This window comes from Panthera onca, chromosome C1 (genome assembly GCF_046562875.1).
Source record: "Panthera onca isolate mPanOnc1 chromosome C1, mPanOnc1 haplotype 2, whole genome shotgun sequence".
Taxonomy (NCBI): Eukaryota; Metazoa; Chordata; class Mammalia; order Carnivora; family Felidae; genus Panthera; species Panthera onca.
Window position 1 is genome coordinate 104,857,619 of NC_138346.1, and position 27,850 is coordinate 104,885,468.

The window sequence follows — 27,850 nt, forward strand, 5'->3', positions numbered from 1 at the left end:
CTTACGTACATTTTGCCTTCCCTCTTCTGCCTGATCTTCTCCCCTTGCATGAACTCCAGTGCCTGCCCGTATATATCCCCTGGGCGTAGACAGAAAGCTGTGTTTCCAGCATGCCCACCATACCCAGTTCTTCTAGCTGTCACATTCATTTCCGGATCATCTATTTGCCTAGTACCTAGAGTCTAGCCTCTAAGCTTCTGTAAGGCAGGCTCCAGATCTTCCCCATCCCTATGTTGTCAGCATCAACCATACTGCCAGCAAATTTGAGGGCCTGCGGGTGGATGGGAAGTGGCTGGATGAGACAGTAATAATAGTGTAAACTGTTATTTAGGTCATGTTTGCACTGGGCGTTCGGATTAACAGTCCCAGATACAATCACCGGCGTGAAGACACTCTCACTGTCCCCTACTTGTACTCTTGCTTCCACACTTGTCCTCATTCCATCCATTTCCACCACACAATCAGAAGGCCCTTTTAAAATGTGACTCCTGTAATGTCACTCCTCTGTCCCAAAGCCTCCAATGGCTCCCCACGCTGAGTAAGAGCTGGTCTTCACAATGGCCTACAAGCCCTCAGAGCCTGACCCATTCCCTCTCTGAGCTCACTGCTGCCCCTCTCACTTTCAAGTGGCCTCCTGGCTATTCCTCAAACGTTCCCTCCTCACCCCTGAGGCTCTGTCTCTGGAATGCTCTTCCCCAGGATATTCATCTTGCCTGTCCCAGCACATGATTCCTGTCTTTGCAAACAGTCATCTTCTCGGCCAGGCCAGCTGCGACCACCCTACACAATACCGTGGGCGTATGTGGGCGTGCTGTCCGACGTGCGCCCCTCCACCCACTCGGCTTCATTTCTCTCCAAAGTGTTTATCACTTTCCAGCATTCTAGAAAATTCACTCACTCAGTTAACTTGCTTGCGGCTTCTTTCCCCCAAGTAGAACACAAGTTCTGTGAAGAAAGGCATTTTTATCTAATTATTCATTGCTGTGTTCTAGAACCTCACTTGTTAAATAAATACATGAATCCCATTTGATATGCCTTCATGCTCACCTGGAAAAGTGTCTTTCCTCTAACTTCAAAATTACAGGGGTGCCTGGGTGGCTCAGTCAGTTAAGCATTCGACTTCAGCCCAGGTCATGATCTCACAGTTCATGAGTTCGAGTCCCGCATCGGGCTCTGTGCTGACAGCTCGGAGCCTGGAGCTGCTTCGGATTCTGTGTCTCCCTCTGTCTAACCCTCCCCTGCTTGTGCTGTCTCTCTCTCTCAATAAATAATAAACATTAAAAACTAAAAACTAAATAAATAAATAAATTCAAAATTACATTGAAAATAAACAAACTGGGGCACCTGGGTGGCTTGGTCAGTTAAGCATCTGACCCTTGGTTTCAGCTCAGGTCACTATCTCACAGTTCATGAGCTCAAGCCCTGCATCGGGCTCTGTACTGACAGCACGGAGACTGCCTGGGATTCTCTCTCTCCCTCTCTCACTCTGCCCCTCTCCAGCTCTGTCTCTCCAAATAAATAAACTTAAAAAAAAAAAAAAATGAACAAACTGGGGTGCCTGGGTGGCTCAGTTGGTTAAGCGTCTGACTTCGGCTCAGGCCATGATTCCACAGTTTGTGGGTTCCAACCCCATGTCGGGCTCTGTGCTGACGGCTCAGAGCCTGGGGCCTGCTTCAGATTCTGTTTCCCTCACTCTCTGCCCCTCCCTTGCTCGTGCTCGCTCTCTCTCTCTCGCTCTCTCTCAAAAGTGAATAAACGTTAGAAGAAAAATTTTTTTAAAAAAGAACAAATAATTGGACATAACTTGCTCCTTTTATACTTCTTGATGCTAAAAAGTGAGGCTAAAACATAATTAAGTGGAAACTAGTACAACTGAAGCATCAGGAAAGTGTTGATCCCATGTAACAAGTCCTGCACCGGGTCACAAACCTGCATTCTAGTTGTGCCACCAAGTGACTGTGTCAATTCTCTCTGGGCCCTGTCTACAAAACTAAAACTAGTGACCCCCAAGGCCCTGCAAACCCCACGGTCTGAAGTCTGTTCTTCGTTCACCCTCTTCTGAAGTGGTGCTCACTGTGGATGCTGGGCCTTCCCCCAGCCCTCAAGAGCGGGTGCCGGAACGGACTCTGTCCCGGTTCTCAGTGCAGGTAATAAATTCTGTTGGTGCCCGTCTTAGCCGATACCTTAGAGCAGCGGCCCCTCTACTTTCTTGATTGAACATCCTTATTAGAATACCTCATATGTATCAATAATAAAATACTGTTAAGGTGGATTTACCGTAAAATTCTAAAATAACATGGAAAATACAATACTTTCAAAGAACAAAATTAGGGGCACCTGGGTGGCTCAGTCAGTTGAGCATCTGACTATTGATTTCAGCTAAGGTCATGATCCCAGGGTCATGGGATCAAGCGCTGTGTCAGGTTCTGTACTGAACGCGGAGCCTGCTCAGGCTACTCTCTCTCTTCCCTGCTCATGTTTCTCTCTCTCTCTCTCTCTCTCTCTCTCTCTCTCTCTAATAAAAAAATAACAAATTTAAAAAGTAAAGAACAGAATTAAAAATGAATTTAACAGGGGCTCTAACTTGGCTCGATGGCCTGCCCCAGCCCCACCAGGAAGCCCACTTACAGGTGAAACAGCATTAGCTGTGAAGTTGTACTGAGCCCAAGTGGAAAGGAGAGAACATCATCACAACAAAAAGAAATCCTCCAGGGTCCCCCTTCCTAGGAAGCAACTCACTGCCAATAAGGGGAAACATTATAACCCCAAGTCCCTCAGACTCCAAATTAGAACGAATTTCAGAGCTAGCGAAATTCTGGCTCACTTTGTTCAGATAGTTCACGAGAATGATCTTGCAAACCAAAGCTTTCAACATGGCTTGGGTACTTTAAGAACATTTTATGAAAAATCAATCCACTGAACTGCAGCAATCAGCAAAAAACTACTGCAGAATATACAGAGTCATCCTTTGTCTGAACTCAAGGAGAAAGCCTTACTGAAGGTCACTGTGATGAAGGCAGGCAAGGTGTGGACCACATCTGGTGAGAGGTGTAAACCACACAGCGTAAGACAAACCAGCTGAATGCTCAATCTTCAGAAACCCAGTACTTGAGGACGTGGGGAGGAGAAAGGTCCAAGCAGCAGATGGAGAATAGTCTCTGGAGGCAGACAAAATGGGTTCAGAACGTGACACCACCGACCACCATTCTTACTAGCTACAGGACCCCAAGAAAGTTAACATCTCGAAGTCCACGTATGTATCTGTAAAATGGGATACCTAATATGCCCTTCTGCGGGTGACTGGGAGAATTACTGAAGCAATCTATTTAAATTACCTGGCACTGTGAGCCACACACACAGTAACCATGGCCCTAGCATGTTAAGCTTTGGGGCTTTATGGGACCTCAAAATAGAAATATCCTGTAGGCAGATGTCTGCTGGCCAAACCCTGCTGCATCTGAGATGCAGATACCAGTCTAAGAACCGTATATATGGATGAGTTCCCCAGTAAGGGCATGCCACAAAAGATCAGAAGTATCCTACTAGAAACCAACAGCCGTCCAGCAGACTGGAAACACCAGGGCATTACCATAGTCAAATAGGGTGGGAACACAGAAATATTCTGATTCGCATTCTGACAAGCCTTAGCAGTACAGTAAGACAAGAGAAAGAATAAAGAGATAAGAGAACTAAAAAAGAAAAGGCATTATTACCATTACTTGCAAATAATAATTGTCTACTAAGAAAATCCAAGGCAAACACTTGAAAATTAGAAGCAACAAGAGAGTAAGCTGGCCAAATCTCATGCATATATAGAAAAATCTATGCCTTTTCACTGTATCAATCAGAACCAGGAAGAAAGTCTAAAGGAAAAAAAAAAATCAGATTTACAATTCCAACAACAACAACAAAAAACACATAGTAATGAGGACTGAACCATAAGACCTATGTGAAGAAATTACAAAAATTTTACTAATGGATATAAAGAAAGTACAAATATATGAAGAGAAATGTCATATTCCTAAAGGAAAAAAACAAGAACACACACAAATAAAAGAGAAATAACAAACTGGACAAAAAGAAAATCTGTAAAATACGTAGTGAAGTATCACATCCATGACTTAAAAAAAAAAAAACCTACAAATAATTTTTTAAAATAAACATTTATTTTTTTAAATGGACAATTCATCCTATAAAACATCAATAAACATACAAACTTACTCAGTCTCATTTACATCCAAAGAACTGTTAAGTCACGATACACCATGTACAACCTACTGGGTTGAGATATGTTTTAAAAGATTAGTAATGGCCTATGTGTTTGGAAGGTTCTGGAAAATAGACACTAGCATAAGCTGCTCACAACCTTGGTAAGTTTAACTGATACAGGATTTGGGCACACATTTGATGGCTATGAAATTTTTAATATGTATAAACTTTGACCCAGCAAGTTCATCTAGGAATCCATTTCAGAAACATTAACACAAGTATGCAAAACAATACAGTGTGCATACAACAGTGATCACTACAGCATTATTTTGTGAAAGAAAAACATTAAAAATAATTCTGGGGGCGCTTGGCTGGCTCAGTCAGTGGAACATGTGACTCTTGATCTCGGGGTCATGAGTTCAAGCCCTAAAATGGGTGTAGAGCTTACTTTAAAAAAAATAAATAATAATAATAATATCCATCAACAGGTAACTGGGTGTGTGTATATAGTTATATGTGGTTGTGTGCTGTCTGAATAATTAAAAACAATAACAAATACATTTTCAATGAACAATCCCAAAATAAAATTAGAAACCAATTCCATTTACAACAGCACCAAAAAGAAAAAAATGCTTAGGAGTAAGTTTAACAAGAAAAAAGTGCAAGACTTGCACACTGAAAACTACAAAATACTGTTGTTGAAAGAAGTTCAAGACCTAAATAAATGGAAAGAGATCCTTTGTTCATGGAACAGAAGACGACATTGCTAAGGTGGCGATACTCCCTAAACTAATCTACAGATTCAATGCATTTGCTATTAAAATTCCAGCTGCCTTTTTCTGCAGAAATTGACAAGCCACACTGTGGAGAGAGAGAGAGAGAGAGAGAGAGAGAGAGAGAGAAAGCAAGAGAGAGAGGGAAGGAGGAAGGAAGGAAGGGAGAAAAGCCAAGCTGCAGCACTATAATATGTAGAGTGTGACCCTCTCTGGTTTTTTGTTTTTTTTTTAAACTTACATGCAGTTTTTATGTGTGGGTAAGTCTGCATTGTGAGGAAAAGGCCTTTTACCCTGCCTCATACGTGTCTGTATTTGCACAACAAGCACATATAATTTCATAGTGTAAGAAAATCACAATAAAAAACTGTTTAAGTTTTAAACAAATAAATTTCAATTCCCTGACAGGCCGCCTGCCAGGAAGGAATGGAAGGCGCCTTCGGTCCAGGATTGGTCTGCACAGGGGAGAAGGAATCCACATCCAAGAATGCCCCTCTGCGCCAGGTTATTCCACCTCTGACAGAAGAGTGTCACTTCAGTGACAGGTATTCTAAGAGCAGCCAGTGACTGACGACCACTGAAGCGACAAGGTGAACGTGGGTTCGTTATACATTCTCTCTCCTTCCACGCGGGTGTGAAATTTTTCACAGTACAAAGTGAAAGAAAAATACGGGTGCTTAGATCTTTGATCTTCAGGGCCCAGCTCTCCTTAACTCGTAGTCAGGGTTCGGGATCAATGAATCACTCACTATCTAACTGTATCCTGAGGTCCTCTGTCCCTCACCCCACATGCTGCAGTGACTCGGAACAGCATCTTGCAGTACACTGATATCAGACAACCGCTATCAAAGGAAAACTCCTGTGATATGAAACAGTAAGACAAGTATTTAGAGTTGAGGGGAGGGCAACTGGGCTTCCTAAAGGGTTTTTAAAAACCAGTTAAAATTAGTACGTTCACTCTTCTCTCTTGTGGAAAACCATCAGTTTCCTCCCACGGCCAGCCTACCTACAAGGGCCGTTACAGGTCTGCGGGCACCAGGATGCTAAAACCGGAGGTAAAGGGAGCCAGCAACTCACAGGAAGGGGCTCAAGGTTTCATTTATATTAGGACTTAATGTCGGACAAGGTGTTCTTGTGTTCCGTGGTTTCTCTGGAGACAAAACTTTTTCCTCTGACCGCGGCAATAACGTGTTCCTGTGAGTTGCACGTAAAATAGATTTCTTTACTATGGACCTGAGCGAAAGAGCCTGACAGGCCGATCGCCTTCTGTCTCTTTAGAGCAAAGCCCAGTGCTGAACAAAGCACAGAAACCCAGGCAGAGAGTCTACCTTCAAGGGCCTGAGTGTATGCTGAAGACACATTTGCTGACATCGAGTTCCTGGGAGCTGGGGGGGGGGGGGGGGGGGGGGAGAGTGGGGGATGACTCAGGGCAGCCAGCCAGCACACAGCCTCAGAGAAGGCATTCAATACAGTATTCGGTTCTCCCAACTACATAACTACATCTCTCCTCCCTCATGCTATATTCTGCCTTTCACTGATCTCCCTAGTCATCCAGCAATGAATAAAGAACTCCAAAGCCCCATCAGGCTAGAACACAACCGAGGTGCCCGAACACCAAGGGAGTCCTTTTTTCCCCTCTACTAAAAATCAACTGGACAGCTCTTCCAAACTTTCAGATAAATACAATTTGGAAACTTTTCAGCTCTGGAGCCATCCCAAACTCTTCAATTATTGACGAGGAGATCAAACACCAGCACCGAAACACAGCAGGCAGGTTTTGTTTAAGCTGGGCTTTCTCCTCTGGGGTTTTGCTCACGTTTTTTAAGTTCTGTCTTTCAACAAGGTGGCTGGGTACAGGAGATCCTCCCTGCCTTTGTTTGACTTTGTTCTCTTTGATCTGGAAAGGGAGTCATCAGTCCCTTCTGGTCTCTGTGCCTTCATCTGTACAACGCCTGCGTGATGGTTTGGGGGAAGCGGCTACATCACACTGAAACACCGAGGCAGGGAAAAGCAATGTCAAAGGGAGCAAGTAACAGTTTGAAGAGGAGGCAGGCAGAATCCGCAAAAACCTCTGTCGTGGGCTGAGCCTCTCCTCTTCCAATCCAGAAGTTCATTCATGCTTTCAAACACACAATGCATGGTCGCCTTGCCAGAAATGAAGAACATCATACACGCCTACACACTCAATGAATTCACTTATGAAAAATAGCCAACTTGTTCCAGCACAGAAAGCTTAAAGGCAGAACAGAGAGACCAAAATAAATTTGCTGTTCTGATTTCTTCTAACTTCCAGCCCCTTGGAAAACAAAAAGGCCCTGTGAACTGGGAATAAATTCTCAGCTATGGGGAAGCCAGCCTTTCCTGTACTACTTCCTATTCAATCTAATTCTGACCTCAAATCTCAAAAGTATGCAAGACTGCATTTGAAAGAAATAAGACGGAGCATGGGATGAAAATGAAAGTTCAAGACAGAGTTATTTCATAATCTTTATTTTTGAGAGCGAGAGAGAGTGAGCGAGCATGAGTGGGGGAGGGGCAGAGAGAGAGGGAGACACAGAATCCAAGCAGGCTCCAGGCTCCGAGCTGTCAGCACAGAGCCCAACGCAGGGCCTGAACCCATGAACCGCGAGATCATGACCTGAGCAGAAGTCGGACACTTAACCAACGGGGCCACACAGGTGCCCCACAGTGTAGTTATTTCAAATGAGGAATTCACTAGCTAGTCCAGAGCAATGCTGGAAAGCAAAAGAAAGAGAAAAGCTAACATTTACCCATTCCTCCATACGTGCCCATTAGGACCCCACTCTGCTCTGTGCTGTCACTTCATCTCTCAAGCCTAGCAGTGGATGATCTGTCAACCCCGAAAGTGGTTTGACTTCTGCAGTTTGGGCTTCTCCCTAACTCAAAACCAACTGAAGAGGAATTATGGAATTATGGAAGAGGCCCTGGACAGAAAGGGCCTTGGATATGACCCTGCGTGTAATGTTTCCATCTTAGTGACGGCCTTGTCACCCAGCCTCACATCCAAGTGTGAAGGTCTCCAAAACCCAGCACTCTCAATAGAGTAGTCTTCCTCCCGGGGTGCAGAGAAGTCCCGAATCCAGAGTCCAGAGGCATGCCGGTTGCAGATAGGAAACAAGCACACATTTACATCATCAACCTTTCCTCCTGACGGCCCATGAAAATGATAGTACAGAAGCACAGAAGATTCTTTCCAAAACAACCCAGACTACTTGGGGTGGGGGCAGAACTCAGGTGGCCATGTAAATGCCATTTTTCCGCAAACACAATTCTGGGAGAAGGGAAGCCACACCCCAGAATATGCTCCAAGGGGGCTGCAGGGAGAATGAAAGCTCAGCCACCGGATAGCAAGTGGGCTCAGGGCTCCTGAGTGCAGTTGTGAGGCACCAAGGGACTAGGATGCCAGGATGGAGCAGGGGAACGCAGGCAGGTGAGGGGCTGCCGAGGGAAGAGGAGGGAAGAGGAGGGAAGCGGTGTCAACAGGGAAGGAAGGCAGGGAAGGAGTATCTAGGAACAGGCCAGGCTGCGTCCCCTTTGCACATCAGGCTCAAGTCCGTGATAATTCTCTGGTAAGTGCTCACATGTTTCCCTGGTAAGGTAAGGTAACCAAATAATTTATCATCCTCACTGGGGAATTCTGAGGTTCAAAGGGAGGGCTACTAGTAATTATACCAGGACTACAGGCATAAACTGCGACATCCCAGGCAAAAAGGACAGGCTGTCTCAGAAGGCATGAGTCCCCAAGGGCAGGAATCATGTCTTCCTCTGCTCTGTAGTCACAAGACCAAATAGGCCCTCGGTCAATGATGACTGCACAACTGACCTGACTACTTGCTTCAACTCCGAATTTGCCAAAAGCAACTTGAGTGTTACTGCTACCCGGGCCTCCTTGTTGCAAACTGCAGGAGGCCCCGTCCAAGTCCTCCGCAGCAGGTGCGCTCCTCTAAAAGGAGACACACACTGTTTTCATTATTGAAGTACAGCTGACGTACAGGGTTATGTTAGTTTCAGGTGTGTAGCACGGCGACTTGACAAGTCTATACGTTACTCAACGCTCATCTGTCACCATACGTGATTACAATATTACTGACTCTAATGCCCCATCCTGTACTTTTCATCTCTGTGGCTGATTTATTTTATAACTGGAAGTTATATGCTCCCCTTCACATATTTTGCCCATTCCCCGCCCCCTCCCTCTGGCAATCACCAGTTTGTACTGAAGAGTCTGTTTTTCCATTTGTTTTCTCTTGTAGACTCCACATATAAGTCAAATCATAATGGTATTTGCCTTTCTCTGCTTTATTTACTTAGCATACACATTTTTAATTAAAAAAGCAAAAGAAACTCAATGATCTTTGAAATGAACCTCCTCCGTATCCACCGCCAACCAAATTCCTGCCTTAAAGCTGCCTGCCCACTGAATTCACTGTGACCTTCCACGTTCACCCTGTCCCAGGCTGGGAAAGGCTGTCAGAGCCCTGGGAGCTGCCACGACAGCTGATGCCCCATGCCCGGGCACAGAGCCTTTTTCCAGCAGGGCCGCTCCCCCTTTAACCACTCTCTGGCTTAGTAACTCCAAACAAAGGTCATCAGTCGTGACCAGCAGACTCACACGCTCTGGCCTTGGTATTGTTTATGGCAATACCAAGAGACACAATATGAAAAAAAAAAAAAAAAAAGAAAGATTCTAAAACGTGTTCTAAGTTCCTTTCTTCCCTTTTTGAGTCAGTTTGCCATAAGTCATCCACCAGGAAGGTTAACAGGAGCCCTGGAATCTGCTTCTTTTCTGAGAAGAAAACACCAAGAAAGACAAGTGAAGATTTCCTGCAGGGGAAAGGTTTTGGGGAAGGCCACAAACAAGCTGGTGGGAGTTAGCATGGGGCTCTGGGCCTTCACTTCTCTTGGAGATTGACAGCTGTGATTCCTATTAATGGATCTCTAGCACTCCTCTTAGATTTCACTGGTTTAATCCAAGCTACCAACTAATTGAGACCAGCCCATAAGCTATTCAGGTGCCTCTGAAGCAACTGTTTCAAGGTTCTCCCACAACAGGGGGCTAGGAGGTGGAGGGGGGGGGGTGCAAGAAAAGGGGAAAAAACCCCATTTCCCCAGGGGAAACTCTGGCCAGGTCTCAAAGGCCTTGCATTTCTCGGGTCCCATTATCACATGCCAAAGGTATGATATGAATTCTCATTTTTATAAATCCTGAAATTATGTTACAAAACAACACAATTCTACTGCAGTGTAACATGTTCCAGGTTCCACTATACTTTGTGTTTCAAAAAAAACTAGTATCATCAATGTTAAGTATTTCATGGAAATGACCTGGGCCTCTTTCTTTTCCTGAAAGGCTCTGTTTTCAAATAAAACTATGACAGCTAAAAAAAAAAAAAAAGAAAGAAAAGAAAAAAAAGAGGTGTCGTGTACAAGCCCAATGCCTCTGATGTCTGCAGCCAGAAGTTCCTTAGGTCGGGGAGACTCAGAGTTCCAAAACAGCAGGCATTGTTGAGAAAAGGCAATCGATTTATTTTATTGAGGATTTACTTAGTCTTAGATTACTCTCAGACACCATAGGAAATGCTCGTATCATTCCCCAACTTTCCCTCAACATCCCAACAATCCACCCCAGTCTCACTACCTCTCATCGCACTGGACTAGCTTCTGGTTACCTCCTATTCATCCCCAAGTGAGCTCAGACACCATCACAATTTTCTAACTTCTCAAAGAACACTCTCGGGGGGCTGCTCAAACATCTTCAGAGCCTCCTCAAGGCCTGTGAGGAAACAACTTCACTGCCTTGGCGTGGCATCCATCCTCTCCAAGGCCTGGCCCCAATCGGTCTTTCTAGAGAGCGAAGTTCAGGAGGAGGGTTTGGGTTCGGAACCCAGATGGCCCATTTCAGACACCAGCTCTACCACTTATCTTCACTTACTAAAGGGGAACTGTAGCAGTAACTAACAAAGATGGTCATGAGGGTTAGGTGCTGATTTGCTCACGAGCCCAGCACATGCCTGATACACAGAGCTGGTGAATGAAGGTGAGCTATTTTAATTATCCCCAGCCTCCTTCATTCCCTGAACAAATATTTGAGTACTACTGTAGGCCAGGCCCTGTGCTGAGTGCCAGGCTTACAGAGTGAACCAAATACAGTCCTGCCTTCCTGGAGCTTCTGCGTGGATGCATGGGGCAGGACAGTGCCCATGGCTTCATTGACCGACCCAGTCAAAGTGGGACCTTCCCCAGCCTGCTGCGGCCACCACCACTTTGCTCAGTTTCCCCCATAAATGTGCGCTCCTCCCTGCCCAAATCCTGCCATCTTTTAAGACCCAGCTCCCAGCCCACCACTTCTGGGATGCTTTTGGTTGTCTCTGCCCACCTGAAAGGAAACCTACAGTCAAGCATTGTTTCCAACAGGTCAGTTGTGACATAAAACATGGGGTCCTCGTACGCAAATCTCATCTACTCTGTTACAATCCTGTTTGAAGGCAGAAATATCCTTTTTCTCTCAACAACTGGCACTTCTTACCTTCTCAAAAAATAGAAAAAAAACTGGGAAATGAACAAAGAAATTTCCAACTTAATTACCCTGCGGTCATCTGTGACTAAGTCAGGGAACCCAAAGAGAAATGTGATGGTAAAAACGTATTAGGAAAGAAAAGAAATACCTTTAGAGGCCCACAAGACTCAGAGTTCAATTATCGTGGCTGAGAGTTACAGTGTCTCTTCCCTTACGTGACTACCTGTGTCTTCTCACATGGGGTTGGTAAGCTGGAAAAGTTTCTGTGGACTGATAACTTCTAAGACTTGCCTGCTTTTACACCAGTGAAACAAAAGAGAAAGATTAAGGCCTTCCTTTTCTTAGCAGTAAATGCTCACTGAAAGCTGAGAGGGAGAAAGACCCAGTACAGAACAGAAGGATTTATACACCTGTCCAGAGGACTTCAGACCAATGTGGAGCATGCTATCCGGCTCAGGGCCAACTGGCAACAGGAGAGGGGTGGCTCATGAAGCCCAGCCTGAATCTGGTCAGGTCCAGTCTCTGCCCAGCAGGCTCACTAAGTCCCAGTTTTCCTCCCTCGTGAGACCTCCCAGCTTCCCTCCCTCGTGAGACAGGGGCAGAGGTGACCAACGCACCAGAGTGGGGCTCTAAGTGGCCTTCAGAGCCTCTGGGCCCTCGTGCTGGGACAGTCCAATCAGATACCAAATGACCCATAAAAAACTCAAAGTGCCTTTGATTTCGGATAAGGAACATGTTGTATTCTAGACCGACAGGAGAACATATGAAAGAGACATTTGCTTAATAATCAAAACGCAACCAGGGAGCCTGGGTGGATCAGTCAGTTAAGCGTCTGATTCTTGATTTCAGCCCAGGTCATGAGCTCACAGTTCATGGGGTCAAGCCCTGAGCTGGGCTCTGCACTGACAGCTTGAAGCCTGCTTGGGATTCTCTCTCTCTCCCTCTCTCTCTCTCTCTCTCTGCCCCTTCCCCACTTGTGCCTGCTCTCTCTCTCTCTCTTTCTCTCAAAAAAACAAACTTTAAATAATTATAACACAACCTCAGAGAAGGCTCCCCAGCACCAAGCAAGTAAGAAGCCCACAGAAGGATGGAAGGGTGAGCCTGCCTGGAGAGAAGTTTTGCTAAATAGCTAAGGCTGATCCCAAGTATCTGAACTTTCCATTTAGCTTCCAGAAAGCTCAGAAAATGGACTGGGCATGTATATTACAGAGAATATTCAGGAACTGAGCCTTTCATGATGTCTCAGGGTCACCATTACAAACACAGTCACTGTGAGAAAGTCCAAGAGTTTCTATCCAGGATCTTTACAAGGCCCAGCAACAAATCCGAGGAAGTCTTCTGTGCCATTCAGGCCCTTGCTGGCCTTCTCCTACCTTCACTGAGACACTGGAGGAGAAAACCTCTCTCCACAAGTTTTCTTTTGGGAGGTGGTGGAGTTTGGAGGGACAGAGTTGATAAAGCAGTCTCTAGCTGTCCTGGGATGGTGTCACCTATCCCTTAAGTCATGGGCCTTCCAGAGACATCTGTCCAACCTCTCATGATGTTCATTTACTCAATAAATATCTGAGTGGCCACCACATCCCAAGCATTGTTGTTCTAGGAAATGGATATTCCGTGGTTAAACAAGACAGGCAAGCACCCTCCAGTCTGGAAACATACACTCAAGTGGGGGGAGGGGGATTTCAGATAGGGTAAAGGTAACGGTGAAGATAGAAACTACTTAGGGAAGTCAGAGAGGGCTGAATGGTAAGATACGGGTCACAACACAAAGAACCGGGGGAAAGCTGACCTGCCATCAGAAAGGCCTCAAAAGCATGTTTTAAAGGCAGAAAGACCAGGATGGCCCGAGCACAGTAAGAGGCAAAGTCAGCAGGAGGGGGGAAAAAGGCCAAGAGACAGACAGGGCCAGGCCATGGGCACAAGGTCATTTACACTATGAGGCCAAGTTTTAGCTTTATTCTAAGTAAATTGGGAAGACACTGGGGACGGGCTGAAAAATGAGAAAATCTGAATTATGATTTTAAAAAATTACTCAGAATGCTGTATACACTGGAGGCTGACCATAGCCAATCTTGTTTTTAAACTGTGTTGACACGACAACACTATACTTAAGCATACAGATTCTGGACCCAGACTCTGACACTTACTGGTAACTTTGAGCAAATTATTTCCTCTGTATGCCTCAGTTTCCTTACATGTAGAATGGATATACACATGAATATCTCATAATTATTGCTTCAGTTTCAGTTGTAAGGACAAAGGCAAAACAAAAAGGTATCAAGTGTCTAAAGTCCCTGATAATGCAAGCACTTATGACCAAGCAGCCTCTAGAATATCAGTCTTCACACACACACTCTCTCTCTGAAAGAGGAAACGGACGATTCATACCGTCTCGTTCACAAAGGAAAAAGTGTCCTCCTTCCTTTTCTTTTGTAACATTTTACTTTTTATTATTATTTTAACGTTTATTTATTTTTGAGAGTGGGAGAGGGTGAGTGGGGGAGGGGCGGAGGGGGGCGGGACAGAAGATCAGAAGCAGGCTCTGCACTGACAGCAGAAAGCCTGACGTGGGGCTCGAACTCATGAACCATGAGATCATGACCTGAGTGGAAGTCAGATGCTTAACCGGCTGAGCCCCTCCAGGCGCTCCAGTGTCCCTCCTTTTCACTGTCAGAAGGTACTACTACGGTGGGGGAAGGAGTATCCCCAAATGTGAACTAGAATTCAATGCACCACGCAGTAGGACATTGTTTCTTTTTTTTTTTTTTTTTTTTAATTTTTTTTTTTCAACGTTTTTTATTTATTTTTGGGACAGAGAGAGACAGAGCTTGAACGGGGGAGGGGCAGAGAGAGAGGGAGGCACAGAATCGGAAACAGGCTCCAGGCTCCGAGCCATCAGCCCAGAGCCTGACGCGGGGCTCGAACTCACGGACCGCGAGATCGTGACCTGGCTGAAGTCGGACGCTTAACCGACTGCGCCACCCAGGCGCCCCAGGACATTGTTTCTTAAAGATAAAGACAATCTTCTCTTGTCTAGAAAAGGTTTTCCTTCTCTCCATGAAAAACAGCTCTGTGGCTACAGTTATTCACGCTGAGCATCTGAGCAACATGATAGAGTCCCACATGCCTGATTGTTCATTTTCTAACAGCTGCAGACAGAATCTAATGAACTCTTAATGATCCAAGAGGCTTCCCGCCTGCCAGGCATCCTCTGTCACAGAGCCTACGTAGTTTTCAGTATAATCAGAAAGCCCAGCTTCCCCCTTCCGGGAGGGGGGTAGGGGGAAGGGGACAAGATGAATATTTCGATTTCTTTTACAACGTCAAAACTACACTTTGTATTTCTAGATTTTCTTCACTAGGATCTTAAATGTTATGACACTCATGATTTTTCTACTTGGAACTTTCTGGGAACAAATCGTAATTTAAAATCAACATCTTAAATTACTAACAAAGGTTGGGATGGATGCCAAGGCATTCATCCAACTAACCCATTTTCCAAATTTATTGACTAGGAAGGAAACAAGGAATATTCCTGGCTGATACCCAGGTATCTACTCCCACTGCCCTACACCCCACCTCACTTTATCCTCATGAGAGATCAAAGTCACCCATGGGATTTGGAGGCCCATCAGAATCCTCCTACCTTACATGGAGCATTTCTACAAATTCATCCCAAAGCTAGCCCCTCTCATAAAACTACACTATGTTAGGACACAACTATGAGAGAGCAAGTTGTCACGCTGACATTTATTAAATGACAAGGCAGATTAACAGAAAATACAAAGAAAAAGAAAAAGCCATCTCAAATACAAGCAAGCAGGAACTACTTATTACACAGCTGAATATAATTGCATTTAGTAAGCCATTACTATATGCTGGTCCTTCTGTGCAAACAAGGGAATCAGAGACACCCCTTGACAGATAAAATGTGGTCCTCACCTGCAAGAATACGGACTATACAGTTAAAACAAGTGGGCAAAGGGACACAATGTAAGGCACAACATGGTCTGGCAAAAGTGCCATGTGGTCCAAGGGCTCTGGGGGCACCAGCCATTGTAGTATTCTCAACTGGGGAAAATCAGCACAGACTTTACAGAGGTCACGGCATTGAAGCTGAGCCTTCAACCATGTAAAGGAGTTTGGCAAGGCCAAGAAGAGGTGATCCATACCGAGCAAAGGGAAGAGAGACACCAAGTCAGTGTGGCCACAGTGTGGAGGGAAAAGGGTGGAAGGAAAGCAAAGAACGGCATGTTTGGGACAAAAAATATTGCAAGGTTTTGAACACTGTGCCCTGGTGTTCAAGCTTTCTTCTGCAGACAGCAGACAACTCAAGGCTTCCGAGCAGGGAGGGACACAACAGATCTGTGTTTTAGAAAGCTTACTTGGCCCAGACAGGCAGATCAGTCAGAAAGCTCCTTCAACAGCCAAGGAAAGAGGAAAGTGGTGTCTGAGTCCTATGTTAGAGACAGACTACAATGAAAAGAAAGCAAAAGCTTGGGAAGATACTTCAGGTTAAATAATTGCTAACCTTTTCTTTATGCTTTTCTATTTTCCAGCAGGCACATATTCTTAAATATGGAGGGAACTACAAAAAGGATTACTTCAGAAAAACACTACCACAATTGATCGATAATTGGGTCGGGTGTGTTGGGAGAGGGGGCATTTGAGACCTAAGGAGTAAGAGTCAGCCCCAGACCTCCACGGATGGTGTCTGGTCATGCCTCCAACCTGAACAAGAACAGAGGAGGAAAGGTCCTCTAAGGAGCAGTCCTGTAAGGTTTGTCCACCATCTTCTTCCAATTAATTAAAACAGAAAGAGGGAGCACCAAACATATTAAATCTAGTTCAGGTTCCACTAACCCAGGGCTGGACGCAGGTAAAGTACTCTATGGTGCTCAGGAAAACATGGTTTTCAAAGCAGAGGACCAATGTACACAAAGGACAGTGTAAGCAAAGTGAAAATTGGATATTGATCATCAGTTTTCAAGTATGTATTCCAAAAACATTTTTTAACATTTATTCATTTTTGAGAGAGACAGAGTGCAAGTGGGAGGAGGGGCGGAGAGAGAGGGAGACACAGAATGGAAAACAGGCTCCAGGCTCCGAGCTGCCAGCATAGAGCCCAATGTGGGGTTCGAACCCACAACCATGAGATCATGGCCTGAGCCGAAGTCGGACACTTAACTGACTGAGCCACCCAGGCGCCCCACAGTTTTCAAGTATGTGTTAAGTCATTTTCAAAGTGTGCTTGATATGCAAGAATGCACATGCAATAAGTTAGTTGTCTACTCTTGAAAAAAAAATTTTTTTAGTGCTTTTATTTATTTTGGGGAGAGAGACAGAGCGTGAGTGGGGGAGGGCAGAGAGAGAGGGAGGCACAGAATCTGAAGCAGGCTCCAAGCTCTGAGCTGTCAGCACCCGGCACGGGGCTCAAACTCATGAAACTGTGAAATCATGATACGAGCCAAAGTCGGACACTCAACTGACTGAGCCACCCAGGCACTCAGCTATCTACTCTTTAAAACATCAGCTGGATAATATTATTGTACTATTTGGCCCAAAACTATCATGGTCTATATTCCTACATTCAGTAGAATTAAAAAGAAGGATATCATATGTCATCTTAATCTATAAATGAATTCTCTCATATTAAGTGTGATGTATCTATTACCCTGGCATCACAAACCTGAAATGCTGGATTAAAAAAAAACTTTTCAGGTTGTAAGCAAAGGATACACAAAAATGAGTACAAATAAAGCTGGATATTGTGAGTCTGATGTTGGGTTGTATCCATGTCCATATCCTGGTTATATTCAACCACAGCCTGGCAAAAAAGTAACCATTTTTGGGAAACAACATCTGTGCAAGGGATCTCTGTATTATTTCTCATATGAATTTATAATTATCTCAGTTTTTAAAACAGGGATCTTTTTAAGAAAAAAAAAACCCAGGGGCAGCTCTGTCCTGTGAAATGCTATTTATTTTGACCACACAATAGACTAAAAACAAAAAAGAAGTTTTAGAGCTAAGTGCTTAGTGCTTATCGGTAAGAGCATACAGATGTGTCAGATTCCAAATCTCAAGTGGCCACAAAGTAAAAGGGAGACAGTAAGAGGAAAATAGTGAATACCAATCCTCTGTCCCCAGCTTTATATACAGTAAGCGAGGCCGGGACCATCATTGCTCTCCATTTCACCCATTTTCCTTGGGAAGCCACGGCTCAGAGGGAACACGATCTCCTCCGGACTACACACCAGAGTGGAGCTGAGCGAAATCAAGTGTTCCCAGCTCAGCATAAAAATGCCAAAGGAAAAGTCTTAGTTCCTACTTCCAGAGGAGTGGGGGTGGAGGGGGGGGGAAAGAGAAAGGAACGTGGAAGGTTACATGCACCCAAACTGATAATAACCGTGCAGTATCCCCGCAGTACCGAGATGAGTAAGCCAAGGTGCACGACCTACTGAGCCTCTTCACGTTATGAGCTATGGAGAAAGAGACACAGCTAAAACCCTGCCCAACACTGGAAGGTGCAAATTCCCACCAACAATAGAAAAATGGCCTACTTAAGAGCTACCATGAGCCAAAACAAAGCCCTGAGGCCCTGACAGACAGGTCTCTATAATGGCAAGGTATTATGGAATCTGGTTCACATCCATTATTCTCACTTGACTACCACAAAATCACATGGAACACCATGCACAGGAAGGGTCAGGGTTTTTTTTCATTCATTAGGCAAATTCTATTGAACAGAAAAGTATGTGCTGAGGCGGGGGCAGGATGCAGAACCTCCGGCAGGGACAGATCTGAATTATTAGACCCCCAAAACAAAACACAGCCCCTGCTCTCCAGAAGCTCATAATCGAGTGGGGAGAGCCCACATGTGAACAGGTGACTTTGATATAGTGTGAAACCAGATAAAATGCTTCCCCGTTTTCAAATCTGACAAGTTGTCCCAGGCATATTGTGGACAATTCCTGCCTAGACCTGCAATTAGCCACTTCTCTAAGGTATCCCAATTCCTTTTACTGGAAAAGTTCCTTTAGAACTGGCTCTGTGCCCTTTGACACAACTTGAAAGGGCTCCTGCTGGTCAAGCAGGGGACATCAAGAAGATGGTCAAGTGTAAAACAAATATGTTTAAATCCCTTGGTTATATTAATACTAAAAAGACCCTCCTTGGTCATCTTTGGAAGCTGGTAGGTACCACCTCATGATCTGAAAATTGATAAACCAAAGGAAAGAACAAAGCAGTCTAACTGCTTTCCTATGCAGAATGTAGTTCAGAGTAAGCAACTAGTTGATGAGTCAAAGTTCTTCTTTATGGGAGAATCACAAGAATCTATTAATAAATAATACAATTAAAAGGAATGCAGAATTAGAAAACTGTCCTGTTGCCATCTAATAAAATAATCTTGGCAGCAATCATCAATTTCTACTAAAACTTTAAGTGTAACATTATGTAACAGAAGGATGGGTGAGGACACCTGAACCCACTGGTCAATCTGAGCATCACCGAAAAGTGGGACAAACAGACAATACAGGCCTGCTAATGTGATGCCAATGGATGAACATACTACCTAAGCAGCATTGGTTACAAAAAGAAAAACTGAAGCTAATAGAGCTTCTAGAATCAGATCGAACTACCAGCTTTCCGGAAACAGAAGAATGTGCTAGATGACACAGTGCAATAAAAAATGCAATCATTTAAATCCTGAATAAGGGAGACTCTACGGGACAAATAATATAGTTCCTCCAACAAATAAACTATATGGGAAAAAAGTTGGTCAGGGAGAAACCATTGCCAATTTTAACAAAAACTTAAATGTAACGGGACATCATCTGGATACAGCTTCAAACAAATCTCCTATAAAAAGCTATTTTCAGAATAATGGAGGATAACTGAGCAGAGTGGCTATTAGATGATATTAAGGAATTTGGGGTAATTTTGCTGGGTGTGATAATGGTATTGTGGGTATTTTTTTAAGCCCTTATTTACTTGAGATGCATACTGAAATCTTTATAGGCAAAATGATACGACGTGTGGAGCATGCTTTAAAATCCTCCAGGGGGAGAAAGTGAAGGGAGAACAGATAAGAACAGTAGCATGCCAATAGCTGTTGAAACTGGATGGTGGGTATAAGGGGATTCACTGTTTTAGTCTCTTTACTTTCATGTATACTTGAAAAAATTCCATGACAAAAGGTTAGAAAATTAGACACAACCCTTATGCATAATCATCACGATATTGTTTAAATGGCAAAAACTTGCAATCACTATATTGTACACCTGCAATTAATATTATACTGTATGTTAACTAACTGGAATTTAAATAAAAACTTGAAATGACTTAGGACAAGTTTTCTTATCTGTAAAAAAGAACGAATAATTCCATTTCTCTCATAAGGTTCTGAAGGATAAGATAATGCATGTATTGTGTTATTAGCACAGTGCCTGAAAAAAGTTAAGTACTCTATAAACATCAGCTGCTGTTATTAAAAAAAAAAAAAAAAAACTTAAAAAAAGTTTGCCAACAGCCTAAATCACTAACAGTTAAGAGCAAATCACAGCACATGTAAAAAGGAATATCATAAGGCTATAGAAATGACCACCTTCTAATAACAAAAAAAAATTCTACTGAAAGAGGGTTTCTACTACAGTAAAACCTTGGATTGCGAGTAACTTGTTCTGTGAGTGTTCGAGAAGATGAGCAAACGTTTCTAATAAATTTTAACTTGATAAACAAGCCATGTCTTACAATGGATCGTACATGACGCCTAATGTCACATGATCACAACAACTGAGCCAATGGATCTTCTCCCCCGTCTCTCTCTCTCTCAAAAATAAATCAACATTAAAAAAATACAGTATAGGGGCACCTGGGTGGCTCAGTCGGTTAAGCGGCCGACTTCGGCTCAGGTCATGATCTCGCGGTCCGTGAGTTCGAGCCCCGCGTCGGGCTCTGTGCTGACAGCTCAGAGCCTGGAGCCTGTTTCAGATTCTGTGTCTCCCTCTCTCTGGCCCTCCCCGTTCATGCTCTGTCTCTCTCTGTCTCAAAAATGAATAAATGTTAAAAAAAAAAAATTAAAAAAAAAATACAGTATATGACAAGAGTTTATTAATACTGTGCTGTAGTCAACATTCATGTGAGTGTATGCAATGGCCCCCATGCTGAAAAAGGTTGAAAAGAAATGAGGTAAAAAGAAGGAGATGACTATGGTGGAAGTTAAGAAGGAAATCAAGAAGTATGAACGAGGTATGCAGGTGGCCAATTTTCCGAGATTTTTTAAGAAGTCTACGTCCTCATCTCGTCTGCAGAGGAGGAGGAAAAGGTGGAGGAATCCCTCATTACAAATGAGATTAGGGAGATGTGTAAAATGTGGCAAACAGCACAAAATTTTGTAGAAAAGCACCACCCGAATAAGGCTGTAGCAGTGCTGGCAAGGAATCTGTTTAATGACAATGCAACGTCACATTTCTGCAAAATCCTCAAAAGGAGGCAAAAGCAAGTGTCATTGGAAAGGTTTCTTACTAAAGGTGCATGAAAAGAAAAAGATTCCATTGAGCCAACAGAAGTGATTCCGTTAGGGATAGTGTAAGTCATCTACACAATAACCCTCCTCTCTCTTGTCTCCCTCACACCAGTCACAAAGGTTTTCAGAGGTAAGTGTAGGTTAATTCATTTTTCTTTATATTGTGTATTTCTTAATTACTTTCTATGTATTATATTACAGTATTGTAATCATTTTTATATGAATATTTTTGGGTGGTGGAACAAATCATCTGAGTTCCCATGATTTCTTATGGGGAAATCTGCTTTGATAGACAAGTGCTTTGGACTACAAGCATGTCTCCAGAACAAATTATGCTCCCAAACCAAGGTTTTACTGTACCTACCTGCATTTTGACATCGAACTTTCTAATTAAGTTCCTCTTTCCAGCTTATGTCTGAACTCAGGCAAAAGTCCCTAAGGGCAAAGCATCCCTGATGGGAACCAAAACTATGCCTTCAAACAACAGGGACTGGCCTGACAACCCCACGTGACTGACCCCAAGACAGGCAGACTGGGCAGGTACTGGCCACCTGCATGCAGTAACAGACCTTTGGCCCACACTTTCCTTACATAAACCTGGAAGTATTTTCAGCACTTGACAGACAGTCTTGGGGACGCTAGTCTGCAGTCTTCCTGGTGCTGGCCTCTCTGAAATAAATTCCTTTCTTGTTATCACCACTGCTCCTCTCTGCCTTTAGATGTTGTCTGCGACAAGTGGCCAAACCTGGTCTGTTTGGAACCCCCAGGGCCAGGTGTTCTTGCAGCCCTGCACCCAGGCTACAAGACTCATTTTTCACATTGAGTAAAACAAAGTAACAAAGAACCAACAGGCTGTAGAAATGTGATATATGCAAAGGGAAATGGCCAGGAGGAAGCTCACCGAGGTGCGGGGCATCTCTGGGTGGTAAGTTATCAGGTAAGTTATTTTCCTCACTGTTCTTTGGGAACTTCTTAGGAAGGCATTCACTCATATAATTTTAATTTCTCCGGGGGAGGAGGGAGTGAGAAATGTTAGTTGTTAGTTTTCCAAATTTAAAATGGGTTGGAAATATGGCTCTTCTGGTAATCAAATGGCATAAGATATGGAAAGCAATGATCAAAGGATCTAACGTATAACCAGACATTCAAAATATGTTAAGAGTTCTTCTTTTTAGTTTTTTTTTTTATTTAAAAATCATAAGAAAGCAATTGCTTCTTAAAACAAAAAATAAAAAAATAAAATAAAATAAAGAAAACCCTCACTTTTGTGAGCCTTTAGAAAACCTACCTACTTCCCTCCTTTTCCTTCATGTAATTATTTGTTGACACCTAACACACGTTTGTTTCATTTCAAAGTTTAAAACAGTTCAGTCTACACTAACACATCCCCATAATGTTACTTTTGAAACAGATCTTTTGTTAACTACACCATTATCCATATCCTTAGATTGTCTTTGCATAGTTAACATTTTAGAGGTGATGGATCATTGAATCACAGAGGGTTTTTTACTCTCATGTCAAAAGCCTGTGAAAATTCAACATTCTCTCAGAACTAGCCATCTCTGTAACTTCCTATTAAAGAGTACTGACAGGGTTGGTGGGACGTATATGGGACTTCTTCACATATGGACTCCATTATCCTCTCCTCCTTTTGTAAAAATTAAGATACTGTAAACACGCCATGGAAATCATCCTTTTCAAGTTTCCAATTCACTAATTTCCAGTATATGCAAGATTTTGCATCTGTATCACCACTGCCTAATTCCAGAACATCTTCATCACCCCACAAAGAATGCCATTACCCATTAGCAGTCACTCCCCAAGCCCTGGGCCTCTCTCCTCGGTCCCTGACAGCCACTAATGCAATTATAACTCTTACTAAGGCTGTTTTTTGTTAGTGAAAAGGATAAGATTTAATACATTCCTTCTAAACCAAAAGATCTTCATTCTACGAGGTTTGCAATATATTCAGAGCACGCTTCAACTCCACTCACGCCATCATTAGGTATCAGGGAAGATAAATAAGCATTCTCCTCTTGAATTAGTGCTCCTTCTATTATAAAACAGAAATCAAATCACCCAGATTTGGCTTACTCTGACTGCATTGCTAATCAACTCTGAACATTTGGCCATGACATATTTCACCATCTCCTATCTCGAAATTGAGGCAAAAGAAAAAAGGAAAAAAAAAAACCACCTAGCAATTACCACAAAAATGTATATAAAAAAAGCAGTAAATCATTAAGATAAGCTAAATTTATACCAATGTTTGCTCATTTAGCTGGCAAAACTTATCAAAACAACTCATGTATTAAATGCAGCAACAGATTTTCTACAGAGTTTTACTTCTTTTTAGAGCAACTATAAGCACATTTATGGGGAAAGTGGGGCTGAAGCAGTTGAATATGCTCAGTGGTTTCTTGATCCTGACTGCAGTATTTTTTGGGCATCATGTATTTTAAATTTGAAGAGTTACTTTTGTTGCTGCCTTAATTCCAAGAGAAAAATGAAGGAATCACTCTAAGTTACAAAGGCAGTGCTTTCTGCAACAAATCTAAGTTCTGTTTATTTCCTCATGTAACAGAGAGAATAGATCATCTCATCCCTATAATTTCCTGACTAGTACACCTTCTCAAAAGCAGGTATAGAAGAAAAGTTTTAAATTCCTGTTTATAAAAATAATATGTGCCTCCTGTAGAAAATTTAGAAAATAGAAGAACACAGAAAGAAACCCTATCCTCTATAATTTCATCATATAGATTAATACCATTAAAATTTTCATTATCTCCTTTCAGATCACTTTTTCTATACATTTGTACATAGCTCTCAGTGTATATAAATTTTGCACCTACCTTTTTTCATTTTACATTATTCCATCAGCATTTCCCCGTGTCACTGAAAACACTTTATAACCATACTTGCTGCAAAGCACACCATCTTCTGGACAAATGTGTGGAAACATTTACACGCATGTATCTTTTATTCTAATGCTGGACAGTTGAGATTTTCCCAGTTTGAAAGCCTCCAGTTCTAATTTCAAGTGATTTTTTTTTTTTTTTTTAATCAACGGCCACACTTTTCTTTCATGGACACACATCACATGCACAGAGGCCTGGGTTATTGGCACCAAAAGACTTGTTTATTTTCAAGCAATTGTGATGCAGAGTCACTGCCAAAAGCCACATTCCCGTCTGAGAAAAAAATATCACCCATATCATTAGGACTTTGGAATGAACAAACAATGGGGCATAAACTCTTTAAACCATTTAGAAATGAGAGGCCATGCCCTCAATCAGTCAAAAAGCATTCTCTCTTACCCTAAACTTGCAATGAGACCCCTGCGCTGACCTCTAATACCAAGAATGGGAGGAGGGAAGATTCATTTTGTGTGCTTGTGTGTCACTCTGGCAATGGCTATCTTACATAGCTGACCTTGAATTTCCACTTTAGACTCTCTTCTCAGGCAGACCAGCATCACATAAAGGTGACCTCGGAGCAAAGGATCCGCTTCAGAAAGAAGGCTGCCGCAACTCCAGGACTGCCAGCCAAGCCCTCAGGACCGCAGGGCAGGATGCAAAATAGAACCAAAGACCTACAGGGCCCATTTGCAATTACTTCCTGGGCCAATAAATATGAGCAGAAACTTGCAATTCTTTGCCTCAGTCCAAGAGCATGCTACTTTTGAAAATTAAAACGCTCCACTGAAAACTTTCAGAGACTCCAAATCAAATATTAAAACAAAACCAGCCAAAAAGGAAAATGAATTTGATCCTGACTGCCCCTCATTTAAAAAATAAGACTGCTTATTGACTTTACCTCATCTGCTGCTCGACCATATCCAGCTAGATTTCCTTCTGATGCACGGTACTATTAACTAGTGCCTAAAAATCATTTCTCTCCCTCCCCAAAAGCCCTTATTGTTTTTAGTAAGAAATCCGTGTTTTCTTTCTTGGATCTAAGGTTATCGACATTGTTCTGGCTGTTAAGAGTAGAATGCTAGTCAACCTATAGTCTTTATTGTGGGTTCTTTTTATTCACCTGTGGACACCAAGCCAGTTCCCATCCACTATGATAAGAGATGATGTTCTTCTAAGCACCTGCTGAATTTTTTCTTTTTATTCCTTCCACTGAAAATTTAAACTCACTACCCACTACTATTAGCCCAGCAGGAAATCCAAGACTTGTTTTATTTTTCCTACCATACTCCCGAAACAACATGACAACAGGGCAAAAAAGTCAAACCTACCAGCCATAGGCTGAATGGGCCTAAAAGCCTTGATGTTCTACAGACTTCCACTCAAATTCTAGTCAAAAGCTGACTATGTGCCTAAAGGGGATATTACTTCACCTTGAGGTGTCTCAGGGCTAACTAACCTCTGGGAAGTGGGGTTAAGATTTAAGAATAATGCAGAGAAAAACCTATTATTACCTCTAACTCTTCAGTGGGAGAGCAGATGTCTGGTGACAATCTTTTCCAACAATCTCCACCAGCATTTATTCCTTTGGGCAAAATATGAAAAGCCCACACTTCTCTAGTTCACTTTTGACTTCACTCAAGCAAAATCGCCTTCCTCTTTTCTCAAGTGCCCACCAGGCTAGTATCATCCCACCCAAACCCCTTCCCGTTCTTGCTACCATGCATACTCATGCCCTTCACTGTGATCTGATTCGTGCACGTCTGAGTGCAATTTCCTCCAACACTGGAACCTCTTCACGGCCTTCCACGGCTCCCTGACACACAGCCAGTCCACGGCCTTCCACGGCTCCCTGACACACAGCCAGTCAAACTGCGTGCACACGACTTGAAACTTCTCCCTCACCGCAGCCTGGTACGGAAGCAAACACCTGAAGTCACACTCTAACCCTGTGGTTTTCCTCCGGAGGGACGTGGATAAATAACCCCACGGTGAATGTGACTCCCCCCACCCTTAAGATGATTGTTTATTTGCTTCCAAAATAGTTTTACAAACAAAGAAAGAGAGAAAAGGTAGGGAAGGTAGGGCGTACACCCCACAATCCATTTTAGTGTTTTGAAGGCAAAGAAGAGACCTGGGCAGTAAACTTTCCTCGCTACTCCTCCTGCTTTCTCCTCCTCCTCCCCCACCCCCCCACTCCTTCAGCCAGTGCTCCCTCTAAGGTCTGCTGGAATGAAGCTGCTCTGCAACCTGACAGACTCCTCTGTGGCCTCTCTTGCTGCCACTGTCTGGACAAGTTAAATCTTTAACAGTAACCAAAGGCAGGCAGGGGTAGTGCCGGATCAACCACAAAGAAATGAAGAAAGAGTACCCCACTGGATGCTATGAAATGATCATAAAGCTAACAAGTCTGCAGTCACGTATAAACTCCTTCACCCTCATGATAACCCTGTGAGATCAGTATTGTCCCCATTTTGCAGGTGAAAACTGAGACCTAGAGAGGTTAAGTGACTTACCCAGCATCACACAGCTAGCGAGAGGAGCCCTAACCCAAGCAATGTGGCCCCAGATTCCAGGCTCTTAACTTTTCCATGAAAAACTGCCTATTGTGTTACAGACTTGGAGCCACCCCTCTGAAGAAGGGACCGATACGTGGGAGCCCCAACATTACCAAGGGCTTCCTAAGCATCCCTGCAGCTTGGGAGCATCTGCCCACAAGTTAACAAAAAAGCAGTGGCTGGAACAGCCGGAGGTATATGAAAGCAAGCGCCAAAGTAGGACTCTAGAGCACAACTCCCCAGAGACTAAGCCCGTCAGCTCTCCTTTGTCAGTGTTCCTATTTCCAGAAGGGCATCCCTTGCCCTAACAGGGTATACCTAGTTTGGGGGATGGCAAAAGAAAAAGATCCATTTTCCCTAAAGAAAGGAATCAAAAAAAAAAAAAAAAAAAAAGAGGTGGGGTGGATCAGGATCTCATTCTACAAAAATAAATCCTTCCACCAAGGTTTCTCTTCAGAGCACAGAAAAACATGAGGAGTTCCAGATGGCTTCCTGTTCTGCCACCTTCAACCTGATCGTTCCACTTCCTCCTCTGTCAAGGGTAACAGTCTTAGGGCGCCTGGGTGGCTCAGTTGGTTAACGCATCCAACTTGGCCTCAGATCATGATCTCACAGTTTGTGGTTCAAGCCCCACATTGGGCTCTGTTCTGACAGCTGAGAACCTGGAGCCTGCTTCGGATTCTGTGTCTCCCTCTCTCTCTTTGTCCCTCCTCGGTTCGTTCGTGCTTGCGCTCACTCGCTCTCTCTCTCTCTCTCAAAAATAAAAAATAAAACACTTAATTTAAAAAAAAAAAGGGTAAAAGTCTTGGGCAGAAAGTAAACAGTCATGTACCTAATACAAATAAAGATGACATGCATAGAGAACGAGCCCTTTCGAGGGTCCTACAGTATTTTTTTTTTTTTTTTGAGGGCCCTACAGTATTCCTAAAAAAGAAAAAATAATAATTTTAATGCTAGTTGTATATATAAAAAAAATTCCAACAATGAAAAACATAAGTAGTAAGTACACATTCGCTTATAACACTTCCCCTCCCCCTTAAAAATACTCTATTAATAGTCTGGCACATGTCATACCGGATTTTTCCTTGGAATTCTAGCATCAAAATGCCAGTGTTTTTATGGTGTAATACCATCCTTTCTGTATTTTAAAAATGTGAAGTCTGAGCTACTGATGTATTAATGTAGACACAGAGTAAAAGCATAAATGTTAAAGCAGCATATAGCTCTCTATGTAACATCAATATATAAATGGTGCACATACATAAAGGTTTTCTTGAACTAAAGCAGGCTTAGGAAGCATTAAGGAAAAGAAGCCCATCTTTTGTCAG

At 43.2% G+C, this 27,850-nt stretch overlaps 1 protein-coding gene across 33 annotated transcripts in view; it reads right to left on the reverse strand.

Moving 5' to 3' along the window:
* Positions 1-27,850, reverse strand: part of CLASP1 (cytoplasmic linker associated protein 1) — a 274,262-nt gene that overhangs the window by 193,067 nt on the left and 53,345 nt on the right. The window contains exon 1 of one of the 33 annotated variants that reach the window (XM_078451395.2): positions 23,902-24,189. The exons of the other annotated variants lie outside the window; for them this stretch is intronic. The gene's annotated coding sequence lies outside the window, so the exon portion shown is untranslated. Of the gene's footprint in view, positions 1-23,901; positions 24,190-27,850 lie in introns of those variants that run through there. 33 annotated transcript variants of the gene reach the window in all.